General features: G+C 37.4%; 1 non-coding gene across 1 annotated transcript; it reads left to right on the top strand.

Moving 5' to 3' along the window:
• Nucleotides 1–1633: 1633 nt before the first annotated feature.
• On the top strand, nucleotides 1634–1766 carry LOC126021123 (small nucleolar RNA SNORA51). The gene has a single exon (XR_007499734.1). It is a non-coding gene; the product is annotated as a small nucleolar RNA SNORA51 (small nucleolar RNA).
• The last annotated feature ends 3610 nt before the right edge of the window (nucleotides 1767–5376 follow it).

Raw genomic sequence — 5376 nt, 5'->3', positions numbered from 1 at the left:
AACCTACCTTTATTTAAGCACCATGATTACAAACATGTTTATAGTTCGATTTTAGGCATAAAAAAGTAATCCTCTTTCACCAGTGCAACCTTCCTGCCACCAATGTCCCCATTTGTATTTGAGACAGGCATTCTACTTCTCTCACTACCATTGTCATGTTGTTATTGTAGTTATTTCTATACCTGTATTCACCACTTTTTTGTGGAAAGCTTCATAACACAGCCAGTCCTTCCAGCCCTCATCTCTATTGTCTCTGGATATTATTACAATAATGTCTTTTATTTTTCTTAAATCCCACAGATGAGTGAAACTATCCTGTGTCTATCTCTCTCCCTCTGATTTATTTTACTCAGCATAGTAGTTTCTATGTCCATCCATATATAGGAAAATTTCATGATTTCATCTCTCCTGACGATTTCTTTAGCCACTCATCTGTGGTTGGGCACTTGGGTTGTTTCCAGATTCTGGCTATTGTAAATAGCACTGCAATGAATATAGGTGTAAGGAAAGTATTTTTATACTGTATTTCATTTTTGTGTTCCTAGGGTAAATCCCTAGGAGTGGTATAGCTGGATCATATGGGAGCTAAATTTCCAGTTTTTTGAGGAATCTCCATATTATTTTCCATAAGGGCTGGACTAGACAGCATTCCCACCAGCAGTGAATGAGAGTTCCTTTCTTCCCACCAGCACTGATTGTTCTTGTTATTTGTGATGTGTGCTAGTCTTTGTGGTGTGAGATGGTAACTCATTGTTGTTTTGATTTGCAAAATTATTATTTTTATTTTCAATTAATACATTTTGTAAATTCCTTTTCTGAATGCACTTGTGGTGTTCAATAAACCTGATTTGAAAAATATTAATAAAATGAACTTGTTTGGGATTCAGCTGCAGCCCTTGGCCTCTACTGCTCCCGCCCAGCAGAGATCTGTATGAACTGCCCATATAACCTTGGTCTTCCAAACCTTGTGGACCTTAGCTCAGCAGGGTTGGGGTAAAGGGACCCCTGAGACACCTTTTAAAAACCACAGCACCTGTAAAGGAGTTGCTCCCCCAACACTCTTTCCAGGAGTCCCCATTCACCAACTTTCAGTCCCTACTGCTCCAAACCAGGAGAGGCCTGTGGAATGGCCCATACACACTTTGACCCCCAAACCTTGCAGACACTTCAACGTACAACAGATAGGTCCTAACATTTCTTTCTCTTAGATAATATACAGAAAACCAGAAGAACAACCCAACAAACTGGTTTGCAGTTTTGTATTATATTTGAATAACCTTGCTTACCCAGAATAAATAAACCCTAAAACAGATATACCTCTAACCACAGAATGGTCTCACTCATCTATGGGTTTTGAGAAAAATGAAAAACATTTGTGTAATGATTCTCAGAGACAAAATAGAGGAGGACTGGAGGGTCCAGCTCCCAACATGAGTACCACAGGGATTGTTTAATGCAGTCACAGAAATAATTACACTGAGTACTGCCATAATAAAATGTGACTGAATGAGAGAAGTAGAAAGCCTGTCTAGAGTACAGGCCAGTGTGGGGTAGGGAGGAAGGACACTTGGGATATTGGTCATGGGAATGTTTTATATATATAAAAAATAAAAATAAATAAAATAAAAGATAAGGCCTCCCAATGCTTACCACAGACTGTGTTCTTTACACTGACTGTGTAGAAAGAGGAGGTATAGTAAATGCTCCCCATATACACCTCAAACCAGACCCTTTGCCTGGTGTGTATTGAGAATGGGGGGACAAAAAAACCCTCATATAATTGAACGGACCACTTTTTTAAACACCCTGAAACTCCAACACTCAAATCCTTGCACCAAATGCAAAGAACAATGGGGAATATAAGGAAGACACCAGCAGCTAGGAATATGCTAGCTAACAAATTTCTGAGTCCTGCAAAGGATACACACCTTATAGATGAGGACCTAAAATTAGCATTGAATGTCTTAGCTATGTAAATGAAGGAACCACTTGCCAGTGAAATTAAGAAATCCACAGAAGAACAATTCAACCAACTCAAAGAAGAACTCTATAGGAAGATGAGATAATCCATACAAATGGAACTAAAGGAATAATAAGCATGCTAGCAAGCCATAGTAGCAGAATTACACACATGGAGAATAGCATGGATGAATTGAAAGACAAAATACAATCTAGCAACAACAAAAGGTCAATAAAGAAATGAGATACCAAACATTGGAAGAAAATGTAGGGTACTTAATGAACAAAGACAAAAGAAACAATCTACTACTTACAGAAATACCAAGAGTGGGGAAAAAGGGAAAGGAGATGAACAGGTAGTGAGGGAAATAATAAGAGAGAATTTTCCCATTCTCTAGAAAGAGGTTACTGTGCAAATCCAAGAGGCAAAAGTGAACCAAACAAAATATACCCTAACAGAACAAACCAAGACATATAGTAGTCCTGTATACAAATAACGAATCAGATGAGAAAGAGATCAAAGAGTCTATCTCATTTAAAATAGAACTGGCTCACAATTTAAGCTCACCACAAAGAGTGGTGAACTCTGTTAGGGAAATAAATACACTAACAACTAGCATGACAATGTTAAAGAATGAGAGAAGTAGAATGCCGGTTGCGAACAGAGGCAGGGGTGAGGAAAGAGGGGGTGGGCATTGGTAGTGGGAATATTGCACTGGTGAAGGGGATTATGACTGAAACCCAACTACAAACATGCTTGTGATCATGGTGCTTAAATAAAGATTTATACAATTTTTTAAAAATTATATAAAACAATAAGATATAATACTTAGCTAACAAAAAATAAAATAATATATAAAACTATGAAGTATTAGGAATCAACCTAACAAGAGAGGTGAAAGAACTATACCATGAGAATGTCAAACACTTTAGAAAGAAATTAAAAAAGACCTAAGGAATTGGAGGAACATCCCTTGCTCATGGGTTGGAAGAATCAATATCACCAAAATGACCATCTTACCTAAACTACTATATAGATTCAATGCAATCCCTATTCAAATTCAGACAACAATCTTCAAGGACTTAGAACAATCGATTCTAAAGTTTGTGTGAAACCATAAAAGACCTATGTTAGCCAAATCCATATTTAAAACAACAACAACAACAACAAAAACAAAACCCAAGAAACTGAGAGGCATCATTTTACATCAATCGATTATAAAGTTTGTGTGAAACCATAAAAGACCTATGTTAGCCAAATCCATATTTAAAACAACAACAACAACAACAAAAACAAACCCTAAGAAACTGAGAGGCATCTTTTTACATAGCTTGAAGCTGTACTACAAAGCCATAGTGATCAAAACCAGCAGTATTCAGGGTATTTTCCTGGCTCTGTACTCAGGGATCATTCTGGCAGCACTGGAAATTGAGCTAGTGTTGGCTGCTTGCAAGGAAATACCTAACACCCTACTTCCAGACCAGTTCCTGGATTTAAAGGGGAGAAGCTGCTCTGCATTTTCCACCTCATCTTAACAGTCTAAACAAGACAGATTTTTTTTTTAGGGATGTGGGGGGTTAGTATAGGAAAGAGATCACACTAAGTGCTGAGAGAAGGTAAAGTAATATGCTGATACCCTTTCAGTAACAGAACTGCAAACGACAGTGCTTAAAGGATAAAGAAGAAAAGGCACAAAGTGTCTGTCAGCAGCAGGCTCTGGAAGGAGGGATTCTGGAGACACTGATGGAGGAAAACAGACACTGACAAAGGAACAGGGTGCTCAAACGCTGGACCACTGAAATGCAATCATAAATATCTTTGTGACATAATTCACTGTAATTCAATACATTGTAGAAAAGAGAGTTCTTTATATATTTGTTTCTAAGTACTTTAATTAAACACCAGGATTCACATAGTTGTTCATAATACATTTGTTTCTGTCATTTTATGTTTTAAACATCAATCCAGTGTAAGCCAGTGTAAGCTTACCTCTACTATTGTCTCTAAATCCTACCCATTCCCAAGCCCTGACAGGCAAGAAATAATATACTTTATATTGTTTATTTACAGGTGAGTAATAATAAAATTATTTTTTAAAGTACAACAAAAGAAAAATTTGTGAAAATTATTATATCTCAACTCATTAAGTCATTGTCAGGGGCTTATTAAGTGATTTTAGTTGATATTTTTGTTATTTGTTTTATTTCTTAATATTAGGTGGCTTCTATGTAACATTGATATCTAATTTTGTGTGTACCTCTGAGATGATGGTATTAAAAAATTGAATGTATCTCATCGCTGTGTATGCACCTCTCAATCTAGGAATTCCCAGCTCTGTGGCTAATATGGTGGAGATAGTGGTAGGATGTGGTTATGGCTGCCAGACCTCCAGAATTATGCACTCACTCTGACAATGTTCTGATGATTTTAGCCCAAATACCATGAAACCTAGAGTTGTGGTCAGTTAGGCATCTCTGCAGAGATCGGTAGTTAAGCAGTGAAGTTGGGCTGTTGCCAAAGTGGTCATTGTGGATAGTGGTGCAGCTGTTGAGGCTTCAGCAGGGTGAAACTTGGTCCATCTCTCCTCCTGAGATTGCCACAATTCTCAGCTGCAAGGCTGGTGTACCCATGATTTCGTATGGTTTGATTTATGTTTCTTTCGAGAATAGAATGGAGTCTATGGAGCTGACCAATGCAGATTCTCTATTTATTTAAAATAAATAAATAAAACACAGATTTCCTGTTGGTACCCACATCTTGTTATCCCTTTAAGAAGAGATCCAGTCGAACCGCAGTCAGTCCTATATTAGTGCTTGCAAGGCAGATGCCTTATTACTAGCGCCACTGCTCCAGCCCCTCTGCTTCATATCTTATTGTGAATGAAAGCTTTATGATCGAGTCCACATGTTTTTTTACTTATTTTTTATTCATTTATTTTTCAACATATTTAATTGACAGGGCAGAACCATTCCTGTTTCCTGCTGAAAGAGGTCATTCTAATCCTTTTTAATAACAGAAACTGTGTCTCTCCCGGTGTTATTCATGGGTGGTCCGATTTTAAAATAATTTTTGTCAGAAGGATTTTGTATTTGTATTCTTTCTATAGAAAATAAAAATAAAACTCTTACCTGCAAAAAATAATAGAAGAGATCCAGATTTAACTGTAGACCAGAATGATTGTCCTAATTTTTATTTAATATTGTTTTACTCCCCATACTTTCACCAAATTTAGTAATGCAGGGGCTGGAAGGATAGGACAATAAGTAAGGTCCTTGATCTGCCTTGTCCCTGGCTGAGCCAGATTCAATCTGTTGTACCACATATGCCCCCCCCAGTCCCACCAGGGGTGATCACTGAATGCAGAGTCAGGTGTTAGTAAAGCCAGGTGTGTCTTCAAAAACAAACAGAGAAATTTT

Source organism: Suncus etruscus, chromosome 10 (assembly GCF_024139225.1).
Source record: "Suncus etruscus isolate mSunEtr1 chromosome 10, mSunEtr1.pri.cur, whole genome shotgun sequence".
Taxonomy (NCBI): domain Eukaryota; kingdom Metazoa; phylum Chordata; class Mammalia; order Eulipotyphla; family Soricidae; genus Suncus; species Suncus etruscus.
Note: the sequence above shows the minus strand (reverse complement) of the source record. Positions and strands in the feature narration are given on the sequence as shown.